The 24,165-nt window shown below is 46.6% G+C and overlaps 1 long non-coding RNA gene across 2 annotated transcripts in view; it reads right to left on the reverse strand.

Moving 5' to 3' along the window:
- Positions 1–608: 608 nt before the first annotated feature.
- Positions 609–24,165, reverse strand: part of LOC144292512 (uncharacterized) — a 44,162-nt gene continuing 20,605 nt past the window's right edge. The window contains exons 3-4 of one of the 2 annotated variants that reach the window (XR_013359888.1): positions 1,016–1,141; positions 609–853 (exon numbers count right to left, since the gene is read on the reverse strand). This is a non-coding gene — a long non-coding RNA (uncharacterized LOC144292512). The remainder of the gene's footprint in view (positions 854–1,015; positions 1,142–24,165) is intronic. The other variant, XR_013359887.1, reaches the window with a different exon arrangement.

Raw genomic sequence — 24,165 nt, forward strand, 5'->3', positions numbered from 1 at the left:
GCAGCCAAAAACGCTATAAAGCACACACCAGGCCACCTCGAACAGGATGCAAACACAACAGGCTGATGGATGTAATCAAGAGAGAATGTAAAATCAAACACAACACCTCACAAAAAAGAAATGCTGGCGCCCCCAAGTTGTGCAGTGCAAATGTGAAAACATCGGAAGTCTTCCCAGATTTGACACGACAGTACCAATCTTCAAAACCAACAATCAAAAAAACAAATCGCAAGCATCTGAGCTACAGGAAAACACTAAGATGTCTTCCTAGGCATTTAAAATTAAAATTCAGAAAATAAAATTATAAAACTGCTACCATATGAAGAGTGACCAAAAAGTATGTGGCCAAAAAACATAGTGGAAGGAAGTAGCGTGGGGTCTGGAGGGGATGTGGGCCATCCATTCAATAAAATCAGGTTATTTGCCTATTTGGTCATGTGTGTGGTCTTCAAAAGTTTCTTTAAATGTCTAATCTATTGTGACTTCTTTTCTTGTTCTGATTATTAACTAGAATAAATACACACCCTTCCCAAGTTGGGCCTCCAAAATCAGAGGAAGCACACAGATCTCTTTCTTTTTTTATTTAAATTCAACTGGCCAACATACAGTACATCATTAGTTTCAGATGTAGTGTTCAATAATTCATCAGTTGTGTATAATATCAGTGTTCATCACGTCACAGATCTTCTTAAAATCAAGAGTTTATGCTTAAAATGAGGCCAAATTCTTCATAAGAAAGAGCAGCACTTCTGCACGACAGAGCGCCCCCTGGTGGTTGGCCTGAGGACCAAGACCTGCACCTATCCCCTGAAGCCTTTGGGCACAGAATCCCCATATCCTCCAGGATTCATCACTGTTATTGAAAAATCCAATTAAAGAAATAAAAATTGAATAAGTAAAATACTGACACTCTAGGCTGTGTGCCCTCAAAACGAAACAAAACAAAACAAACAAAAAATACCCAGGCCTGGACATTTCAAAACAACTTTTACAAAACATTCAAGGAATATAATACCTTTCTGCACGTAAACTGCTCCACGGGACAGAACAACACGGCACATTCCCCAGCTTCTTTACAGGGGTTCTCCTCGGCGGCACCAGGCAGGAGTCCGGACAGGTGCAAATCCTCACGGAGGCTCTTCTGCATAAAAACAAATCCCCACAGTAAGGAAAGCGGGCCCTCCACAGGGGTTTCTCAGAGATGAGACCCAAAGCCTTATTCAGTTTTCCTTTTTTCCCTATTTTTCCATATATTGGAAGGTGCAGTGCTTTCGCCTCCTGCCTCCATTTGGCACATTATGAGCCCAGCAGAGCAGAAGGAAGGAGACACTCCCTCAGCACAGAACCTTCAGGAGATCTCATTCTGAGGTTCACGGGAAGAGAGACCTCCCCACCGCCACCACCTGCTCTGCTCCTGCCCACAAGGTGTCCGCTTCCCACCTACGGAGCCTCAGGTAGGTAAGTGCTAGACCACCTGCCTTGGTGGCCAGGAGCCCCTAGGCTCACCGAGCCCCTTCCCTGCCTCACAGCCTTTGCACTCACTCTTCCCCCCATGTGGGATGCCTTTCCAAATATTGTTTTTATCAGTGTCACCTCTTCAAAGAATTTTCTGTTGAGGGGAGCCTGGGGAGCTCAGCCAGTGGAGCATCTGACTCTTAGTTTGGGCTCAGGCCATGATCTCAGGTTGGGGGATTGAGCCCCAGATCTGGCTCCGTGCTGAGCATGGAGCCTGCTTGGGATTCTCTTTCGATCTGCCTCTGGCCCTCCCACCCCCATTCACATGCGGGTACACTGCCTCCCGGCCCCTCCAAAAGAGTTTTCTGTGGACCGACCTCAACAAGTTGGCCAACCCCGCAAGCACACACACATGCTGCCGCACCATGCGGGCATGCCCTCCCCAAAGCAGCCCTATCCACTCTCCCCTCCTCAGCCTTACAGACAGAGCCAGGGGAGCAGGTTGGTGCAGGAAGAACAAAGCCACACCTTCCCAGCCTTCCTGGCATGGCATTGGCAGGGGGGTGAAAGCTCTGATGCGGTCACCTGGTATCTTCCCAATTTGATGGGCGATTCCCATTAACTAGGTGAGAAGCATCCACCCTCCTCAGGTGGACCCTCCCACCCCAGAAACCCAATCCTGGCCCTGGGAGATGAGGCTGGACGCACAACCACCACCACCTTCCCCGGGCTCAGGAGGGGCCGCACAGCCCAGCTGCCCTGGGCATTCACAAGCAGCTCACCCACCTTCTCTCAGCAAGCCCAGGGCATTCACACTCAGGCCACCTCCTCTTCTGCCCATGATTCATGAGGCCAGCTCTCCTGAGAGCAACACAAGTTTGGGGAAGAACTCCACTCTGAGTCCCCAGCCTTATCTTAAGACCCACCCGGGACAGAGGGCGTGTGGGAGGTGTTGCAGCCTGGGACCCACAGAGAAGAGGGCGCCTGCGTAGGGCACATTCTTGTGATCCTGGGACACTGCCCAACAGCACATGAGAAACGTCCAGGCCCCACAGGCACAAAAGGAAACCTCTACCCAAGATCAGACAGAATGACCAAAATACACATACGGCAGGTGAAGCATAAGCAGCTTCTGAGAAGGAGGAGGACACAAGGAACAAAGGGCAGGGAAGGTACCAACATCGGGGAAGTGACTGTGTGCCCAGCATCTGACTTGAACCCAGGCAGGTATATAAGGGCCCCCGGCCCAGGAGGCTCCACACCTGAACCCCTCCCCTCTGCACCTGCTCCTCTGACCTGCTCCACCCTCCACCCACCAGAACCATGACCTGCTCTGGCTGCTCTGGGGGCTGTGGCTCCAGCTGCTGTGTGCCTGTCTGCTGCTGCAAGCCCGTGTGCTGCTGTGTGCCGGCGTGTCCCTGCTCCAGCTGTTGTCCTGCGGGAGCTCCAAGGGGGACTGTGGGTCCTGCAGGGGCTCCAGGGGAGGCTGTGGGTCCTGCGGGGGCTCCAAGGGGGGCTGTGGGTCCTGCAGGGGCTCCAAGGGAGGCTATAGGTCATCCTGCTGTCAGTCCAGCTGCTGCAAACCCTGCTGCCTTCAGTCCTGCTGCTGCCAACTCTGCTGCCCTCCGTCCTGCTGCTGTGTCCCCGTTTGCTGCCAGTGCAAGATCTGAGATGTGACCAGAGGCTCAGGGGCTCCAGCCAATCCAGACTCCCAGCCTTGAGTGGTGACACATCCCATACCCCCAACACACAGTTCTGTGTCCATCCCCTTCAGGAATAATGCAGACTGAATCTTCAGGACCAGAGATCCTGTTCCGCATTTCCTGATGAAGAAGGGAGTCACCCTCATACTCTGAGCCAGGCACGGATTCTCCACTACACTCACAACCAAAAAGAAACTTCCTCCTTGCCAGCTCTACTTGCAGCCTGCCATCTGCAGGCTCTTCAGTGACTAAGCCCCAGAAAAGCCACCCCTCATGCACTGAGTGGGTCCCAGGGCTGTGCTAGCCATCCTTCCCAACCTCTCCTGCTCAGACCTGCTCAGCCCTGTTCCCCACAGAACCTTGGGCTGACACTGATCCCCGGAGCTGGGGCTGCCCAGGTCCACTACACACCCTGCCCCTCGTCCCCGGGCATCTCCCCTGACATCAGCTCATCCTGATTCTTGGTCTGATAAATTCAACTGTGAGCTTTGTGAAGCTTCTAAATAAACAGATCCTCCAAGGACAAGCCTCATTCTTACAGCTGTGGTAGAAACCAGGGTGCACTGGTTCCGTGCATGCAGACCCTTTTTTTCCCTAAGATTTTATTTATTCATTCATTCATGACAGATTCAGAGAGAGAGAAGCAGACACAGCAGAGACAGCAGAGGGAGAAGCAGGCTCTATGCCAGGAGCCCGACATGGGACTCGATCCCGGGCCTCCAGGATCGCGCCCTGGGCCAAAGGCAAGCGCTAAGCCGCTGAGCCACCCAGGGATCCCCCATGCAGACCCTTTTACTCAGTGCCTGAACTTCTCAGACTTTACCCAGGAAGGACACTGGATGTTCAGAGATCTGGGGAACAAGGCTGGCTAACATAAAATTATCTAGAAGAGGGTGGGCTTAGGAGCCACCTACAGTTGAAAGGCTGACTCTTGTCTGTGTGATGTACAATAGACTGGATATACTCGGGGGCGAGGGACTCTAGGCAGTGGCTACAAATGCCTGTGGGTTCCTTATAGCCCAGGAATGCGGCTTTGTTATGGCGTAATGGGAAAAAACCAGGACGCAAAATGTTCCACAGCATGTGATCACAACCACGTGTGCCCACAGATGGATAAGGTGGGCATTCTTTAATAATATTATCTTATGCTTAATATTAAAAATTAATAAACTCTAACAAGTACACAGAGGCAGGATACCACGAGCGCTCCTGTGAAGTGGGCACAAGAGTTAGGGGAGCTGTGAGCCTTTGAGACAGGCACATTTTCACACCTCAAATCCAAAGCAAAACACAAAACAAAAATAAAACACACACGTGCTGTTAGTCTCACATGAAGAAATAGCTTGTGCGGAGCCCAGTGCTGGACACCACAGGGAAAATCACTCATCCGTGGTCCTCAGTGGAGGCTGCACCCCTACGTTCAGTTTCACGATGACTCTGTCCCTCCAAGCACCTGTTAGCAGTGCCAGCCCCAAAGAAGAGTCGGGATACTTTTCAAGAGGAGCCTGAAGCCTTTTGTGAGACCGAATCTGTCTTCCACTCAAAGTCAAGAAAATCTTTGCAGGGACCACAGCGGCTCTGGCCAACAGCCCTGCCAGGAAACACGCAGATGCCAGGAGGCAGTGGGCGTCAGGGAGGGCGCACACAGGACCCGTGTGCTCCCTGCAAGGCTGGACACCCCTCTGGGCGGGGGTACCGAGCCAGCATCATTCCCTGGCGACCACCATCAGCCAAGTGAGTGTGAGGACATGTGGTTTGTAGTGTGGCCTTTCCCACGGCCACTGGCCAGGAGCACCACCGTCACTCTAGCCCAGCAGGTGCCAGGCTGAGATCAGAGGTTCCATCATCCCGCTGGCTCTGAGACCTCCACCTTACGGGGTGTGTGAGTCAAAAGTTAAGACTGGAACACGGGTAAATCCATCCTCAAGACAACCAGCAAGAAGACGTCAGAGGGAAGCTAGCCTCATTAGTAATCAGGAAAATACGCATTAATGCCACACTGCTGATCTGTGGGAGCACTGGGACAGCCAAAACGGTGACCCCAGCAGAGCCAAGTGGGTGTGCAGCAAGAATAACTTTGGGGAACTGGCGAGAACATGACAGAAACACTGCTCCGAACACAGTCCACTACGTTTCCACACACATGCCCCGTGACCCGCAGTCCCGCCGCAGGCAGGACCAGAAGGCGTGGGTGCGCAGACCCTGACGCTTATGAAGAGCACGGACAGTGCAGCTTCTCCTCGCAGACCCAAACTGGAAAGCATCCAAGGACCCACCAAAAGTAGAACTGACAAGTGAATAAATAGCACTGTAGTCGTGTGATGTAAAACTGCACACAATTGAAAATGAATGGACTTAAACTATGTCAAGAACCACGGGTGATGTCACACAGAAAGAAGAGAAGCCCATCAGCAACACGCACATGGGGGGCTCTTAATGAGGTGGCATCACTTTCTGCCCAGACCATTCAGAATCTCTTAATTCCCCTTCCCACTTTGAGCCTCGTACCTTTTTCAGGATTCCTCTACATGTCAGCTCTGCCTAGGGTCCTGGCTTATGAGCTCTACTGGGAGCAGATGATTCCACCCCATGCTCCAGTGCTCCTGCCCCTCATCATGGAATCACTTGGGACCTCACAATCTGCCTCATGGGAGCACTTCCCACCTGCCTGCCTGTGTCCCAGCTGGACAGTCACCTTCAACAGGTTTCTAAACTGAAGCCACTGATGACACTTCTGAATCCCATGCCCACGAGCCCCGAGAACTCACCCCTCAGCCACCTACTCATCAACTGCCAGATCTGAGGAGGTGTGGTCCCATCGAGGGCACTGCAGACCAGAGCAGCTAGAGCCATGCTGCTTCTGGCAAACAAGAGTCAACTTCTTATTATAACAAAATAAATATGTTTCATTAAAAAAAACACACACCTTTTTTGTCAAATAGAAAACACATCCTAATACATATAAGGAATTTCAAGAGACCTCCAAATAGCCCAACCATCTTGAAAAAGAATAAAGGTCAAGGACTTATACTTCTTGATTTTAAAACTTACTGTGAACTCTCAGGGTACCTGGGTGGCTCAGTCGGTTGAGCATGCTTTCGGCTCAGGACATGATCTTGGGGTCCTGAGATCGAGTCCCACATTGGGCTCCCTGTTCAGTGGGGAGTCTGCTTCTCCTTCTGTCCCTCCCCCAGCTGTGCTCTCTCTCATTCATAAATAAATAAATAAATAAATAAATAAATAAATAAATAAAATAAAAAGTTAAAAACTTACTGTGAACTACGGTAATCATAACAGTGTGGTGCTGGTACAGAACGGGTTTATAGACCAGAGGAAGAAAAAACACAACACAGCCCAGAAATAAACCCTCTCCTCATACATACAACCAGCTGGTCTTCAGCAAGGGTGCCAAGACCACTCAGTGGGGAAATGATAGTCTCAGCAAATGGTGCTTGGACAACTGGATGTCCACAGGCACGACAGTGAAGTTAAACCCCCACCTCACACCATATACAAAAATTAGCTTGGAATGGATCAAAGATCTAAATGTAAGAGCTAACACTGTAAAACTCAGAAGAAAACATTTGTGTAGTCAAAGGACAGCACCAAGAAAGTGAAAAGATAACCCACCACAAAGGAAGAAAATATTTGTATATCATATATTGGATAAGGGTTTAATATCCAAAATATATAAAGAACTCCTACAACTAGACAAAAAAAAACAACCCAGGGATCCCTGGGTGGCGCAGTGGTTTGGCACCTGCCTTTGGCCCAGGGCGCGATCCTGGAGACCCGGGATCGAATCCCACGTGGGGCTCCCGGTGCATGGAGCCTGCTTCTCCCTCTGCCTATGTCTCTGCCTCTCTCTCTCTCTCTGTGACTATCATAAATAAATTAATTAATTAATTAATTAATTAATTAAAAAAAACAACCCAGTCAAAAAATAGGTGAAATATTTGAATAGATAAGTCTCCAAAGAAGATGCACTGCTGGCCACTAATGAAAATGCATGAAAAGATGCTCAATATCCTTAGCCATCGGGAAATGCAAATCAAAACCACAATGAGATCCCACCTCACACCTGCTAGAACAGTTCCAATAAAAAAGAAAGAAAAAGAACAAGTGTTGGAGAGGAGGATTTGGAACCCTCATGCATGGCTGATGGGAACCCTCATGCATAAAATGGGGCAGATGCTGTGGAAACAGTTGGGCAGTTCCTCTAACTGTTAAACATAGAATTACCACATAACTCAGCAATTCTGCTCCTAGGTATTTACCCAATGCAAGCAAGGGCCAGGCGCAGACACTTGTACATTCACAGTTACAGCAACAAGGTGCACAACAGCTAAATGTGGAAACCACCATCAACAGATAACAGGTAAAAAATGTGGTCTATCCACACGTGGAATGTTATTCAGCCATGAAAAGGAACAGGGCTCTGACACCTGCTGCAGTGTGGATGAGCCCTGAACACAACATGCTGAGTAAAATAAGCCGGTCACAAAACGACAAACATTGTATTATTTCACAAGTATGAAACACCTAGAATGAAAATTCCTAGAGGCAGAAAGTAAGATTATAAGCTACTATGGCTGGGGAGAGTGGGAAATGGGGAATTACTGCTTAATGGGAACAGAATTTCTGTGTGGGGTGATGAAAGACATCCAGAAATAGATGAGGGTGATGATTATTATAAAACATCATTAATGTACTTAATGCCACTAAATTGTACAGGTAAAATAGCAAAAAATTACTTAACAACATTAAGTTGAGCCCCTGGGTGGCTCAGTCGGTTAAGCATCTGCCTTATGCTCAGGTCATGATCCCAGGGTCCTGTGATCAAGTCTTACATCAGGCTCCCTGCTCAGTGGGGAGTCTGCTTGTCCCTCTGCCCCCTTCCCCTGCTCATTCTCTCTCTCTCTCTCTCCCTTTCTCTCTGATTCTCTCTCAATAAATAGATAAAATATTTAAAAAGAAAAAACAGTAAGTCAACCAGATATCTTATATAGAAATTAGGATTCTCCTGGTAGTTTGATAGGGATTGCATTAAATGTGTAGATTGCTTTGGGTAGTGTAGACATTTAACAATCCCTATCAATATACCAACAGCATTTCTCACAGAGCTGGAACAAACAATCCTAAAATTTGTTTGGAACCAGAAAAGACCCCAAATAGCCAAAGAAATGTTGGGGGAAAAAAAAAAAAACCTGGTGGCATCACAATGCTGGCCTTCAGGCTCTATTAATGGATAAAGAAGATGTGGTCTATGTATACAATGGAATATTACTCAGCCATTAGAAACGACAAATACCCATGATTTGCTTCCACGTGAAGGGACCTGGAGGGTATTGTGCTGAGTGAAATAAGTCAATCGGAAAAGGACAAACATTATATGGTCTCATTCATTTGGGGAATATAAAAATTAGTGAAAGGGAGTAAAGGGAAAGGAGAGAAAATGAGTGAAAATATCAGTGAGGGTGAACAAAACATGAGAGACACCTAACTCTGGGAAATGAACAAGGGTTAGTGGAAGGGGAGGTGGACGGGGGGTTGGGGTGACTGGGTGATGGGCACTGAGGGGGGCACTTGATGGGATGAGCACTGGGTGTTATGCTATATGTTGGCAAATTGAACACCAATAAAAAAAAGCTATCATCAGCAAGACAGTATGGTACTGGCACAAAAACAGACACACAGATCAATGGAACAGATTGGAGAACCCAGGAATGGACCTTCCACTGTATGGTCAACTCATCTCTGACAAAGCAGGAAAGAATATTCAATGGGAAAAAGTCTCTTCAACTAATGGTGATGAGAAAACTGGATAGCCACATGTGGAAGGATGAAACTGGACCATCTTCTTATGCCACAAACAAAAATAAACTCAAAGTGGATGTAAGAGCTAAATGTGAGACAGGAATCCATCAAAACCCTAGAGAAGAACACAGGCAGCAACCTCTGTGATCTTGGCCATGGAAACTTCTTGCTAGACACGTCTCCAAAGGAAAGGGAAACAAAAGCAAAAATGAACTAGTAGGACTCCATCAAGATAAAAAAACTTCTGCACAGTGCAGGAAACAATCAACAAAACTAAAAAGCAACCTACAGAATGGGAGAAGGTACCTGCAAGCGTCTTATCAGATAAAAGGCTAGTATCCAAGATCTATAAAAAACTTATCAAACTCAACACCCAAAACACAAAAAATACAGTCAAGAAATGGCAGAAGACGCAAACAGACATTTCTCTAAAGAAGACCTACACGTGGTGAACAGACACATAAAAAAATGCCCCACAGCAGTTGGCATCAGGGAAATACAAATTAAAATCACCCACCCCACACCAGTCAGGATGGCTAAAATAAACAAGATGGGAAATAGCAGATATTGGTGAGGATGCAGAGAAAAAGGAACCCTCTCGTTCTGCTGGTGGGAATGCAGGGTGGTGCAGCCACTCTGGAAAACAGTATGGAGGTTCCTCAAAAAGTTAAAAATAGGGCAGCCCCGGTGGCACAGCAGTTTAGCGCCACCTGCAGCTCAGGGCGTGATCCTGGAGACCCTGGATCGAGTCCCACGTTGGGCTCCCTGCATGGAGCCTGCTCCTCCCTCTGCCTGTGTCTCTGCCTCTCTCTCTCTAGCTGTGTCTCTATGAATAAATAAATAAAATCTTTTAAAAAAAAGTTAAAAATAGAGACACTCTATGACTCAGCAACTGTAGTACTAGGTAATTACCCAAAGGATACAAAGATACAGATTCAAAGGGGGCACCTGCACCCCAATGTTTATAGCAGCACCATCTACAATAGCCAAACTCTGAAAAGAGCCCAGATGTCCATCAACTAATGAATGGATAAAGAAGATGTGGTGTGTATATATACATACATAATGGAATATTACTCAGCCATCAAAAAAAGTGAAATCTTCCCATTTGTAGTGATGTGGATGGAACTATAGTGTATTATGCTAAACGAAATAAGTCAGAAAAGACAAATACCAAAATAAAATAAAATAAAATAAAAATAATAAAATGATAAAATAAAATAATAAAATTTTTAAAAGAATAGACAAATACCAGGTGATCTCACTCATATGTGGACTGTAAGAAACCAAACAGATGAACATAGGGGAAGGAAAAAAAAGAAAAGGAAGCAAACCATGAGAGGCTCCTAAGGATAGAGAACAGACAGGGTGGGTGGAGGGAGCTGGGGAAGGGGTAGGATGGGAGATGGAGTTAGGAAGGGCACTTGTTGTGCTGAGCACTGGGTGTGGTGTGCAGGTGACGGATCACTGAATTCTACTCCAGAAACCAGTATTGCACTGTATGCTAACTAGAATTTAAATAAAAATAAAAAAATAAAAAAAAAGAAATTGGGATTCTCCAAAGTCATGCTTACAGGAGGCGGTGCTGGGAATTGTAGTGAGCAGGGGCCAGCACCCCTCCACTCTGTGCTACATGCTGGGAGGGTGGGGGCCAGTGAACCTGCAGGTAAGTGAGACCCTGGCCCCAGTGTGGGGTCCAGCAGAGAGAAGCACATACACCTGCAGCTATGCCATTCTCTGAAAATTCAAGAAAAGCTACAAATCCTGGAAATGAGTTTCTATTAATAACCACCAAACAAAATGAGAAGAAGTTAAATTTAGAAACATGGAAAGGAGGATGTCAAAGCCAATGGGAGGTCAGGGATGGGAGCATGTGTGTACACACACACACACACACACACACACACTGAATGTGCCCTGGAAAAAAGGCACAAACAGGAACCAGGAAGTGACCCTGTGTCCAGCATCTCACCTGACCCCGGGCAGATATATAAGGGCCCCCGGCCCAGGAGGCTCCACACCTGAACCCCTCTCCTCTGCACCTGCTCCTCTGACCTGCTCCACCCTCCACCCACCAGAACCATGACCTGCTCTGGCTGCTCTGGGGGCTGTGGCTCCAGCTGCTGTGTGCCTGTCTGCTGCTGCAAGCCCGTGTGCTGCTGTGTGCCGGCCTGTCCCTGCTCTAGCTGTGGGTCCTGCGGGGGCTCTAAGGGAGGCTGTGGGTCCTGCGGGGGCTCTAAGGGGGGCTGTGGGTCCTGTGGGGGCTCCAAGGGGGGCTGTGGGTCCTGTGGGGGCTCCCAGTCCTGCTGCTGCAAGCCTGTGTGCTGCTGTGTGCCAGCCTGTCCTTGTTCCAGCTGTGGGTCCTGCGGGGGCTCCAAGGGGAGCTGTGGGTCCTGCGGGGGTTCCAAGGGGGGCTGTGGGTCCTGTGGGGGCTCCAAGGGGGGCTGTGGGTCCTGTGGGGGCTCCAAGGGGGGCTGTGGGTCCTGTGGGGGCTCCCAGTCTTGCTGCTGCAAGCCTGTGTGCTGCTGTGTGCCGGTCTGTCCCTGCTCCAGCTGTGGGTCCTGCGGGGGATCCAAAGGAGGCTGTGGGTCCTGTGGGTCTTGTGGCTGCTCCCAGTCCAGCTGCTGCAAACCCTGCTGCTGTGAGTCCAGCTGCTGCAAGCCCTGCTGCTCCCAGTCCAGCTGCTGCAAACCCTGCTGCTCCCAGTCTAGCTGCTGTGTCCCTGTTTGCTGCCAGTGCAAGATCTGAGGCTCTGTCCACAGACCCCAGGTAGCTCCAATCTGAGTTCCCCTGGCCATGACCAACGACACATTCCATATCTCTGGAGCCCAAATCCTTGTCCATCTTCATCAGAAAAGGAGTGATTTGAGATTTGGGGGCAGAGTTCCAGCTCACAGATCCTATTCTTTTATCCATCCTGGAGCCCCCTCCCCACTCACCTTCCAGAAGGCCCTTCCTTGTCTGCTGCACTTGGATCTCAGCTCCTTGGGATCTGAGCCTCTAAATACTCTCCCCTCCCCCCACTGAATTTGGTTAGGACTAGGTTGGTGCTATTCCCAGCAGAGACCTATCTCCCATTCCTATTACCTGTCTTCTCCATCTTAACACCTGAGGTGAGGCTGGTATGGGACTCCCAGGAGGCAGCTGACACCCCAGCTCTGGAGCTGCCTGGGACCCCTTCACCATTCCCCCCTCCACTCCTCGAGCCTTCTTCCCAACACCCACTCACTGTGTTCTCTGTCTACCAGGGTCTGACCCTGAAAAGCCCCTGAATAAACACATTGTCCAACCACAAGCCTCAGGCTCCCTGTGTTTCCTTTCTTCCTTCCCCTGTAGGTGAGCAAACTGCCAAAGACGCTGGGAAAACCAGTGAAGTGTCACGACGTTTACAAGTGTTTCATCAGTAATGCCTTTTTGAGACATGCACATTCTCAGAATATGTCCTGAGGGAACCAATGCTGGATTTCCCCAGAAAACCATGAATGAGGCTGTTTGTGAGAACATTATAAGAGGAGGGACTTCCTAGAGCTACAGCAGGTGACTTGGTGACCTAAGAAAGCTTTGCATCCACAGGAGGACTCCAGGCAGGGGCAGACCACAGTCTTCACAGTGTGAAAAGATGACCTTGTCAGCAGGAAGGCTCGCGCCGGGCTCTGTCCCTTTGGCATCTGAGAGCTCTGGACCTGAGTGACACAATGAGCTGCAGTCCCACTGCCCTGCGGGATGCTGCCTCTGGGCCGCACATCTAGGGATCAGTGTCCTGCGGGGGTCTGGGCATCCTTCACCTTGTGCTGAATGCACTAGCCCTCTGCTTGCTTGCCGAGGTGTTTTGTCTAGAATTACAGAGGAAGCCTTTGTCCTCTGGGAGAAGTCGACAGATAATGCACGTAGGATCAATGAAACAACAGGGGATGGTATCTTGTGCTAAAATAGGAGGATAAACACTAGAAGACGTTCACCTGTAGAGGGAGATGCAGGCGGCAGGACGGAGTGTGAATACCTGACTTTTGGTACATGTTTCAGGTACCATTTGCCTTTTTAAACTACGTGTTTGTGATATTGATTTTAAAATATATTTAAAGTAACATATAAGGGGTGCCTGGGTGGTTGCAGCTCGGGTCGTGATCTCAGGGTTATGAGATCGAGCCCCACATCAGGCTCCATAGTCTGCTTGGAGTCTGCTTGGGATTCTCTCTCCCTCTCCCTCTGCTCCTCCTGGGCTTGTGAACGCTCTCTCTCTCTCTCTCTCTCTCTTTCAAATAAGTGAATAAATCTCAAATAAAATAAAATAAAATAACACTATAAATTCTAAAATGATCCAGACCATTTAATTTTAAGTTAGTCATCCTTAGGGCAGCCAGGTGGCTCAGCGGTTTAGTGCTGCCTTCAGCCCAGGGCCTGATCCTGGAGACCTGGGATCAAGTCCCACATCAGGCTGCCTGCATGGAGACTGCTTCTCCCTCTGCCTGTGTCTCAGCCTCTCTCTCTCTCTCTCTCTTAAATAAATAAATAAATAAATAAATAAATAAATAAATAAATAAAATCTTTTTAAAAAAGTTAGCCATCCTCTAAATCGTTCCTAAAGACAGATATTGTGGGCATTGGGACTCTTGGCCCCTTAGGGAGAAACATCTTGGAGGCTCACCCATGGCTGCAACCCTTCCCTAACACCCCAAGCACTTACTGAGCACCTGCTGGGTGTCCACCTTGTTCTGACTTTGGGGAAATGACAGCAAACAGCAGGCAGGACCTGCCCTTGAGGTCTGATCTTCCAGGGGATAGAGGCTGCCTGCCAGGGATGCAGAGCTCTGAGAAGCTGCTGAGGATGGGGTCAAGAGGCTGGTGGCAGAGGGCCTGCAGGACCAGCCCCAGAGGCAGGACCCAGCCCTGACAGTGACTCGAGAAGACACCACACAAAAAGACATCTAAGCAGCTGAGGGATGCCAGGGGGGACAGCCCTCCTGCTATGTTAGTCTAGAGCACAGTGCCTGCCAAGGCTAAGGCCCACCCACGAAACAAAGGGAGAGTATGTTTCTCCTGAAGGTAAAAATATTCAATGTAAAGAGCTAGCCTCATGCTGAGATTCTATGTCTGCTAAGTCTTGGCACTAAAATCTCAACCAATACTGGTTTCGTGAGAGAGGCGTTTTCACATCCTTATTTGGCAAAATTAAGAGCTGTCAGCAATAAGTCCCTGGCCCTATTTTTCTTAATTTTTTCGATCCAAGAAATTCAAAATCCTCAGATTTGAGCCATTCTCAGGCCTAATAAGACATTCATTCTCCTCTGAAGCAAAGGTGTCTAAGTAAAACGGCGGTTTTCTTGCTTTCCTGGTACGTCCACTTTGACAAAGGAAAGTTCTCTGTGGATATTCACAGGAAAGCACACAGCCACCCAAACACTCCAGATGGCTGGCTGTAACTGCCCTATGTCTATACAGATAAGAATTACGCTGCCCACATTTCTTTGTAAGCAACCTGATTTTTTTCATAAAACACACATCATGGAGGGGCACCTGGGTGGCTCAGTCGGTTGAGCATCAACTCTTGATCTCAGCTCTCTTGATCTCAGCTCTCTGGATCTCAGGGCTGTGAGTTCAAGCCCCACATTGGGTTCCATGCTGGGTGTAGAGCCACCTTAAAAAAAATACAACCCATATGCCATGGTTATCCCTCCTAGGAAGCGGACACAGGTGTAACTTTTGGGCTTCCTCATGTAGGCATGCACATAACTTTGACATAAGTAGATTATGCAACATACCCGATTCATTTTTATATTCTCACCTGCCTTTTTACCTGGCCCCTCCGGCCCACCTCATCATGCCCCAGCACTATCCTACTGCCCCCTCATGACATATAAAATATACATGAGAGATATTTGGTACTGTTCCAGGAACCCTTCTGCACTGTTGGCAGGAATGACAATGGGTGCAGCCACTCTGGGAAATGGCATGGAGGGTCCTCAGAAAATTAAAAATAGAGCTACCACGTGATACAGTAATTCCACTACTGAGTATTTATCCAAAGAAAACAAAAACACTAATTTAAAAAGATATCTGCACCCTCACATTCATGATGGCATTACTGACCATAGCCAAAATATGGAAGCAGCCCAAGTGTCTGTCCGTGGATGAATGGATAAAGAAGGGGTGGTGCATATACAGTGAAATATTACTCAGCCATAAAAACACAATGAAATCTTACCATTTGCAATGACTCGGATGGAGCTGGAGAGCACGATTCTGCAAGAAAACCTAGCCCTAACCTACAACCCCAGCCTAGCGCCTGAACTCGAACCCTGAACCTGGGCCTCATGCCCACCCTGGTCCTCAGTTTATCCTTCTGGGGAGGTCTTTGTACTACCACTAGTAGGAACATAGCCTCATCCAGGTCCTAACCCTAACCTCAACCGTTGTCCTGGTCCTGACCTGACCCCCAATCCTAGGTCTGAGGGAAACAAAGACTGTGGTACAGAGAGGACAGAATATTATTCATCCATAAAAAGAATGAAATCTTGGGGTGCCTGGGTGGTTCAGTCGGTTAAGCGTCTGACTTTGGCTTGGGTCATGATTCCAGAGTCCTGGGATCAAGTCCCACATCAGCTCTCTGCTGAGCAGAGTCTGCTTCACCCTCTACCCCCTGCTCATGCTTTATCTCAAATAAACAAATAAATAAAATCTTTAAAAAAAAGAAAGAAATCTTACCATTTGCAATGACATGGGTAAAACTAGAGAGTATTATGCTGAGTAAAATAAGTCAATCAGAGAAAGACAAATACCATACTCTTTCAGTCATATTTGGAATTTGTTTTGTGTAAACAAATGAGCAACGTGGGAGAAAAAGAGACAAACCAAGAAACAGACTCATAACCATAGAGAACACACTGATGGGACCAGAGGTAAGTGGGAAGGTGGGGATGGGGAAATAGGTGACAGGGATGAAGGAGAGCACCTGTCTTTTTTTTTTTTTAATTTTTATTTATTTATGATAGTCACAGAGAGAGAGAGAGAGGCGCAGAGACACAGGCAGAGGGAGAAGCAGGCTCCATGCACCGGGAGCCCGATGTGGGATTCGATCCCGGGTCTCCAGGATCGCGCCCTGGGCCAAAGGCAGGCGCCAAACCGCTGCGCCACCCAGGGATCCCCAAGAGCACCTGTCTTGAGGAGCACTGAGTGTTTTTTGGAAGAGCTGAATCACTATACTATACACCTGAAACTAATATTACATTGTATGTTAACTATGCTTTGATGAAAAGGGAATAAATAAATAAAAATAAATACTTCGTACTATTTGTTATGAAAATGAGATCCCATTATGCTTGTTTCCCTACATCCACTTTCCTCACAAACAAATGCCTTGGAGAAATTTCTCCAACTGGTATGGCTAATCTAATGTTTCTTTTTTTTTTTAATTTTTAAAAAAGACTTTATTTATTTATTCATGAGACACACAGAAAGAGAGAGACAGAGACACAGGCAGAGGGAGAAGCAGGCTCCCTGTAGGGAGCCCAATGGGGAACTCGATCCCAGGACCCTGGGATCATACCCTAAGCCAAAGGCACTCAACTACTGAGCCCCCCAGGTGTCCCTAATTTAATGTTTCCAACAGGTATCATTACTCATTTCCAATTCAGTGGGGGTTTTACTAATGCTAACATATGTATATTATATGTGTGTTTCTATTTGCTTTTACTTTTAGTAATTTCAAGGCAAATTGTGTTGATATCACCTAATTTTATCAAATGATGCTTTCAAAAAAAAAAACTATACCAACTTATCATCCCAAGAACAATGTATAAGAATACCTTTTCCCCAAGTTCATGAGCAACAGCCGTAATTCTTGTTAATTTTTGCCAGATAGGTGGACATAACATGTTATTATTTAACTTGCTTTTGTCTGACTACCAGCGAGTCTGACCTATGTCAGTGTGTAGGAGCCGTTGTGCTATAGGGGACCAGAACCAGGGGACAGGTTCTGCAAGGTTTCAGGACACAAGATCAATACAGGAAAGCTGGTTGTATGTCTGTTCACTTGCCATGAACAATCTGATCATGGAATTAAAAAAAAAATTCCATGTGCAATATAAAGAGAATAAAAGAATAAAATACTCGGGGATGAATTTAACAAGAGAGGTACAAAACAAATACACCGGAAGTGATAGAACACTGTTAAAATAAATAAAGGGGATATAAGTACATGGGAAGACTGAATGTTGGTCCCACCAAACTCACAAAAGCCCTGACCTCCAGGGAGCTGGGTGTGGACATGGAGCCTCCAAGGAGGTGATTGTGGTTGTATGAGGTTGGAAGTGTGGACCGATCCCAGAGGACTGGTGTCCTGGCAGGAAGAGACACCCAGAGCTCTCTCTCCACCTCTCTCCCCATATCTTCATCTCTCTCTTCATCTCTCCCTCCATCTCTCTCTTCATCTCTCCATCTCTCTCTCCATCTCTCCCTCCATCTCTCCACCTCTCTCTCTCCCCATCTCTTTCTCCATCTCTCTCCCTCTATTTCTCCCTCCATCTCTCCCTCCATCTGTCTCCCCATCTCTTCATCTCTCACTCTAATTCTCCATCTCTTTCTCCCTCCATCTCTCTCTCCAGCCCTCCATCTCTCTCTCTCCCTCCATTTCTTCCCCATCTCTCCCTCTGTCTCTCCCTTCTCCATCTCTCTCTCTCCATCTTTCTCTCTCTCATTAGCTAGGAAAAGGCCATGTGTCCGCACAGTGATAACATAGCCATCTGCAACCCAAAGGGAGAGTTTTCACCAGACACTGAATGTGCAAGCACCAGGCACCTTGCTTTTGGGCTCTGACCTCCAGAACTGTGAGAGGGTTAATTTCTGCTGTTTAAGCCACCGTGTCTGGTATTTTGTCGTGGCAGCCTGAGCTGACTAATACAGAGTCCACAGACCTGGAGACTTAATGTGGTAAGACAGCAATACTTCCCAGATTGGTCTACAGATTCAGTGTGCTCCCTATCAGAATCCCAGCTGTCTTCTTGGTGGAAACTGACAAGCTGACTCGAATAAAGTTCATATGGAAACTCAAGGGATCCTGAGCAGCCAAAACAATCTCTAAAAAAGGAGAACAAAGTTGGGAATTCACATTTCCTGGTTTCAAAACCTGCTACGAAGCCACGGTGATGAAGACAGTGTGGCCCTGGTTTGAGGACAGACACACAGACCAATGGAATAGAATAGCCTCACATACACGGCCAATTTTTGACAAGGGAGTCAAGACTGATGGAGAAAGAACAGTCTCTTCAGCATATGGTTCTGGGGAAACCACACAGCCACATACGCAGGGATAAGTCGGAGCCTTAATTTACGCCATGTACAAAAGTTAACTCAACATGGATCAAAAGGCTCAAATTTGGGATGCCTGGGTGGCTCAGCAGTTGAGTGTCTGACTTCAGCTCAGGGCATGGTTCCAGAGTCCTGGGATTGAGTCCCACAGCGGGCTCCCTGCGAAGAGCTTGCTTCTCCCTCTGCCTATGTCTCTGCCTCTGTGTCTGTGTCTCTCGTGAATAAATAAATAAAATCTTTTTTTTACAAAAAAGGTCCAAATTTAAGAGTCAAAACTATAACACGGGGTAAATCTTCACAAATTTTGGTCTGGCAGTGGTTTCTTGGATGTGATGTAAAAAGCATAGACAACAAAAGAAAAAATAGATAAATTGGACATATCAAAATTTTAAGATTTTGTGCCTCAAAGGACACAGTCAAGATAGTAAAAAGACAGCCTCCAGACGGGAGAAAATATCTACAGATCACAGGTCTGATAAGGGGCTGGTGTCCAGAATATATAAAGACCGATAACACAATTAAAAAGTAAGCAAAGCAACTTACTAGATATTTCCCTGAAGAAAACACACAGATGGCCAACAAGCACATGAAAATGTTTCCAACATCGTTAGCATCAGGCAAGTGCAAATCCAAACCAGAGAGAGTACCACTTCACGCCCACCAGGACGGCTAGAATAGAAAAGGTGAAACAATGGCAAGCATTGGAGAGGACACAGAAAACTTGGAACCCGCATAACTACTGGTGGGAGTGTGATGGTGCAGCCACTGCAGAAAGCAGCCTAGCAGCTCCTCCAAAAGTGAAACAGAGAGTCATTACACGACCCAGTCCTCCCAAGAGAAATGAAAACATACATCTACAGGGAAGCTGCACTCAACAGCCAAGTGTCCACCAAGGGATGGACGGATAGAATAATGTAGTTCATCTGTAAAACAGAATATTATTGATAAATAATATCCAATAAATAGGAATGAAGTACTGACACACACTACAGCGTGGATGAAACTCCAAACATCATGCTAAGTGGAAGAAGACAGTCACGAAGGACTGCGTACTGTAGCATTTCATTTTTATGTAATTTCCAAAATAGACAAAAACACAAACACAGCCTTACTGTTGGTCGTGTAAGGCTGAGGCTGGGGAAGGAGAATTGGAGGTGGTAGCTAAAGGCTATGGGGGTTTTCCTGAGGTGATGAGCCCGCTCTATGATTGACGATGGGCGCAGTTGTGAGCTGGAAGCCACTCAGTTACGCACCTTCATTGGGTAAATTGTATCGTGTGTGAATTTTATACCAACCAGTCATTATGGCAGAGGTCATCAGAGAGGTTGAGGGTCAGCAAAGAGGGTCCTGGTGAGTTCGGGGCACAGGAGAGTATGAGCTGGAATAAGGGTGGGAGTGGGGGTAGTGGTGGAGGAGGGGTGCACAAGCTGAGCACTAAGCGGGGTTGCACTTGTTAAGAGCAAAGCTAAGGAGATGACCAAGCAAGGGGAGAGCAGGTCAACAAGCTGAGAAGACAGGGTTAGGAACGATGATCTGCTTGCATGCAGAAATCACCAAGAATCAAACCAGAAACTGTTGGAGAGCGTGGCCTTGAGCCAGCAGCCAAACTCGCTGAGCAGTCAAGACGGGGGTGGGGGTGGGGGGCGGCTGGTGACTGGTCATCACGACCGATCAACTGTGGCAAAGCTGCGGGGTTCTGCAGGACACGAGGGGCGGCCCAGACCACGGCATTCTAGGTACACAGCCAGTTCCCAAACCTGGCACTGGGGCTTGTCATTTGCATTATTCGGCCCCTCTAGATCCTTTTTTTTTTTTTTTTTGTCCAAAGGTAAGCCCAATTCCAGAAGTGAAATATTGAAATTTTCCATAATTCCGTTTTTGTCAATCTCCCCTTACACTTCTAGTCATTTTTGTTTTTCCAGGTACCGACTCTGCTGCTCGATACACACAGGTCAAAGGTCATTTCTGCTTTTCCATAAAGTGCACCTTCTAGCATCAGCTTCTTGGCCCTATCTGATGCTTTTCACCCTAAATGTCACCTTGTGCACTTGCTGCTCCAGGCTGGTCCCTTCTTCTCTTCTGCTGTCGTCTCTGTATCACTTGCTTCGTTTGCAGCACTTCTCCATTGCTCTGTTAACTGTTGCCTAGAAATAGTTCTCATCTCTTCCTCTCATAGCTTTGCTTTATGTTCCTGCTCTGCGATGGGAGATTTTCCTTTCACTTAATCTTCCAGGGCAATAATTTCAGCCCCATGACTGTCCTTTGAGGCATCTACAACAGTCTTTTCTAAATTGTACTTCTTTTAGGGCAGTCTTAGGTTCATGACAAAACTGAGAAAAAGATACAGAGGTCTCCCACAGACCCCCCTGCCTCCCTGCATGCGTGGCCTCGGCCACCGCCAGCATCCCACCACACTCAGCTTTGTTGAAGTTGATGAATCTGACAGCATTGGGTGTGAAGCCCTTTGTCTACACTATAGCTCACTCATGGTGTCGTATGTTCAATGGGTTTTAACACACATATAATGGTATGTGTCCAGCACCACAGTGTCACACGGACTGGGGTCCCTGTCCTAAAGCCATCCAAGCTCCTCCTGTTCGTCCCCCCCCCCACAAACCCTGATGACCCCTGATCTCTGTCCTGTGTCCCTAGTTCTGCCTTTGCCAGGATGTCCCACAACCTGTGATTGTCTCCTTTCACTTAGTAAGAGGCATTTAAGGTGTCTCCATGACCTTTCATGGCTTGATAGCTTTTTTTTTTTTTAGCACTAAATAATAGTCCAGTGTCTGGATGTGCCACAGTTTATTTATCTATCACCTACTGAAGGGCATCTTGGTTGCTTCCAAGTTTTAACAATTACAAGTAAAGCTGCTGGGACACCTGGGTGGCTCATGGGTTTGGCTCAGGGCATGATCCTGGAGTTCCAGGATTGTGTCCCACATGGGGCTCCCTGCAGGGAGCCTGCTTCTCCCTCTGCCTGTGTCTCTGCCTTCTCTCTGTGTCTTTCATGAATAAATAAATCAAAATCTTTAAAAAAATAAAATAAGCCTGCTATAAATGTTCATGTGCCAGTTTTTGTGTGGACATGAGTTTTCAGCTCCTTTGGATAGATATCAAGGAGCACAATTGCTAGATCATATGGTAGGAGTATGTTAGTCCCAACTGTCTGCAGCCATTCCACATTCCTGCCAGTGGTGAGAGAATGTTCCTGCTGCTCCTCATCCTTGCCAGCACTTGATGTTGCTTAATTTTTTTAAATCATGGTTTTTTAGATTTCAGTGATATGACATGACTGCTTATATAGAAAATCCCACTGTAGCAAAGTTGCAGGATACAAGATTAATATGAAATGTCAATTGCTTTTTACATACCAGCAATGAGCAATTGGAATTTGACATGAAAAATCTCAGTATTGTTTACATTAGCACCAAAAAAATGAAATATTTCGGTAAAAACCTAATAAAACATATACAAGATATATATATCCAAGGAAACTACAAAACTCTGATGGAAGAGATTGCCCCAAATTGATCAGCAGATTTAAGTGTGATCCCAATAAAGATCTCAGCTTATTATGCCACAAATGTCAACAAACTGATGCTAGAAACCATGGCAAAAAGCTAAAGACCCAGAACAGCCAACACTAACAAAGGAAAACAAAGTCTGAAGACTAACACTACCCACCTTCAAGACCCACCACAAGCCATAGCAGTCAGGGCAGCATGGCATTGGTGAGAAGAGAGACAAACAGATGGAGCCACAGAGTAGAGATCCCAGAAACAGATCCACACAAATGTAGTCAACTGATGTGACAAGGGAGCAAAGGCAATTCACTGGAGAAAGGATAGACTTTTCAACAAATGGTGCTGGAACTCTTGGATGTCTACATGCAAGAAAAGAAAAAAAAATCTATATCCAGACTTCACACTTTTCACACACACACAAAAAAAAAACTCAAAATGGACCACATAAGACAGAAAACTATTAAAGTCTTGAAAATAAGAGAAAAAAATCTAGGTGATCTTGGGTTTGGTGATGACTTAGGACGTCCTTGGAAGAAAAATTTGGTAAGTTATACTTTATGAACTTTATGTTAAAGACATCTGCTCTATGAAAGCCACTGATAAAATGAAAACACAAGATACAGCCTGAGGGGGAAAACACAAAACACAAAACACATGTCGGATACAGGACTGGCATCAAAATATATAAAGAACTTTTGAAATTCAACAATAAGCAAACAACTCAATTTAAAAATGGGCAAAAGATCTGAACATATAGCTCACCAAAGAAGATACACAGATGGCACATAAGCAAATGAAATGATGCTCTGTATCCTATGTCATTCGGAAATGCAAATTAATTTTTTTTAATTTTTATTTATTTATGATAGTCACAGAGAGAGAGAGAGAGAGAGAGAGAGAGAGGCAGAGACACAGCAGAGGGAGAAGCAGGCTCCATGTACCGGGAGCCTGATGTGGGATTCGATCCCGGGTTTCCAGGATCATGCCCTGGGCCAAAGGCAGGTGCCAAACCGCTGCACCACCCAGGGATCCCCGGAAATGCAAATTAAAACAACAATGAGATACCACCACACACCACCTGGTGGGAATGCAAAACAGTGCATCCACTTTGGGCAATTTCTTACAAAAGTAAATATGATCTTACCTTATGATTCAGCAGTCACATTCCTTGGTATTTACCCAGGGGAGGTAAAAATTTACATCCACACAATAACCTGCATGTGGATGTTTATAGCAGCTTTATTCATAATTGTCAAAACTTGGAAGCAACCAAGATGCCCTTCAGTAGGTGATGGATAAACTGTGGGATATCCAGACAATGAAATATCATTCAGTAGTAGTGAGAAATGAGCTATCAAGCCATGAAAAGTCATGGAGTCATCTTAAATGCATTTTCCCAAGTGGAAAAAAAAACAATCTGAAATGTCCATATACTGCATGATCCCAATGCTATGATGTTCTGGAAAAGGCAAAATGAAAGAGCTGGTAACAAGACCAGTGGTTGCCAGGGGTTGGAGGAAGGAGAGGAAGGAAGATGAAGAGGGAGAGCACAGAAGATTTTTAAGGCAGTGAAACTATTATTCTGTATGATACCATAATGATGAATCCATGTCATTATGATTTTTCAAAAACCATGGAATGTGCAACAAGAGTGACCCTAATGTAAACTATGAACTTTGGTTAATAATAATGTATCAATATTGGTTCAACAATTATAACAACTGTCCCATAGTAACGTGATGTGTTAGAAATATGGAAAACTGAGGGGGTGGTGGGTAAAGGTGGTATATGGAAATCCTCTGTACTTGTCACTCAATATTTTCTGTAAACATAAAACTCCTAAAAAAAATTGCCTGTTATTTTTTTTAAATCGTCACGTGTGTGCACTTGACTCGCCTGAACTAGTCTTCTCTTGTTCACCTGCCATTCATCCCACTGGAAACTTCATTTTACTGGGATCTGGTGCCAAGGCTTCTTGTCCCTCCAATTCGATCATCCTCTGGTGTGAGGCATGTGTCCTACTTCCCTGTGGGGCCCACTTTGCCTGCTAGGGCATCGGTAATGGCTATATTCCCACAAGATATGGAAGGTCATACCCTCAGTGAGGCAGTAGTGGGATCCACTCTGCTCCCCAGTGTCCCCATGTCCTTCCAGAGGTACAGAGGACTCATCCCACTTTTCCTCAGTTGTGTGAGGATAGAGGCAGAGAACCCTCAGGAGGGGGACAGAAACTGCTTTGCACTGTGCTCGGTGACTCTCTGTGGTCAGTCCTTGTCCAGGCCAGGGTTTTGACTCTGTTCCCAACCTCTCATCAAGCCCAAAGGGTCAAGGAAAGCCTAAACCTCATCTATCACCCCATCCAT

The sequence above is a fragment of the Canis aureus genome, chromosome 21 (genome assembly GCF_053574225.1).
Source record: "Canis aureus isolate CA01 chromosome 21, VMU_Caureus_v.1.0, whole genome shotgun sequence".
NCBI classification, from domain to species: domain Eukaryota; kingdom Metazoa; phylum Chordata; class Mammalia; order Carnivora; family Canidae; genus Canis; species Canis aureus.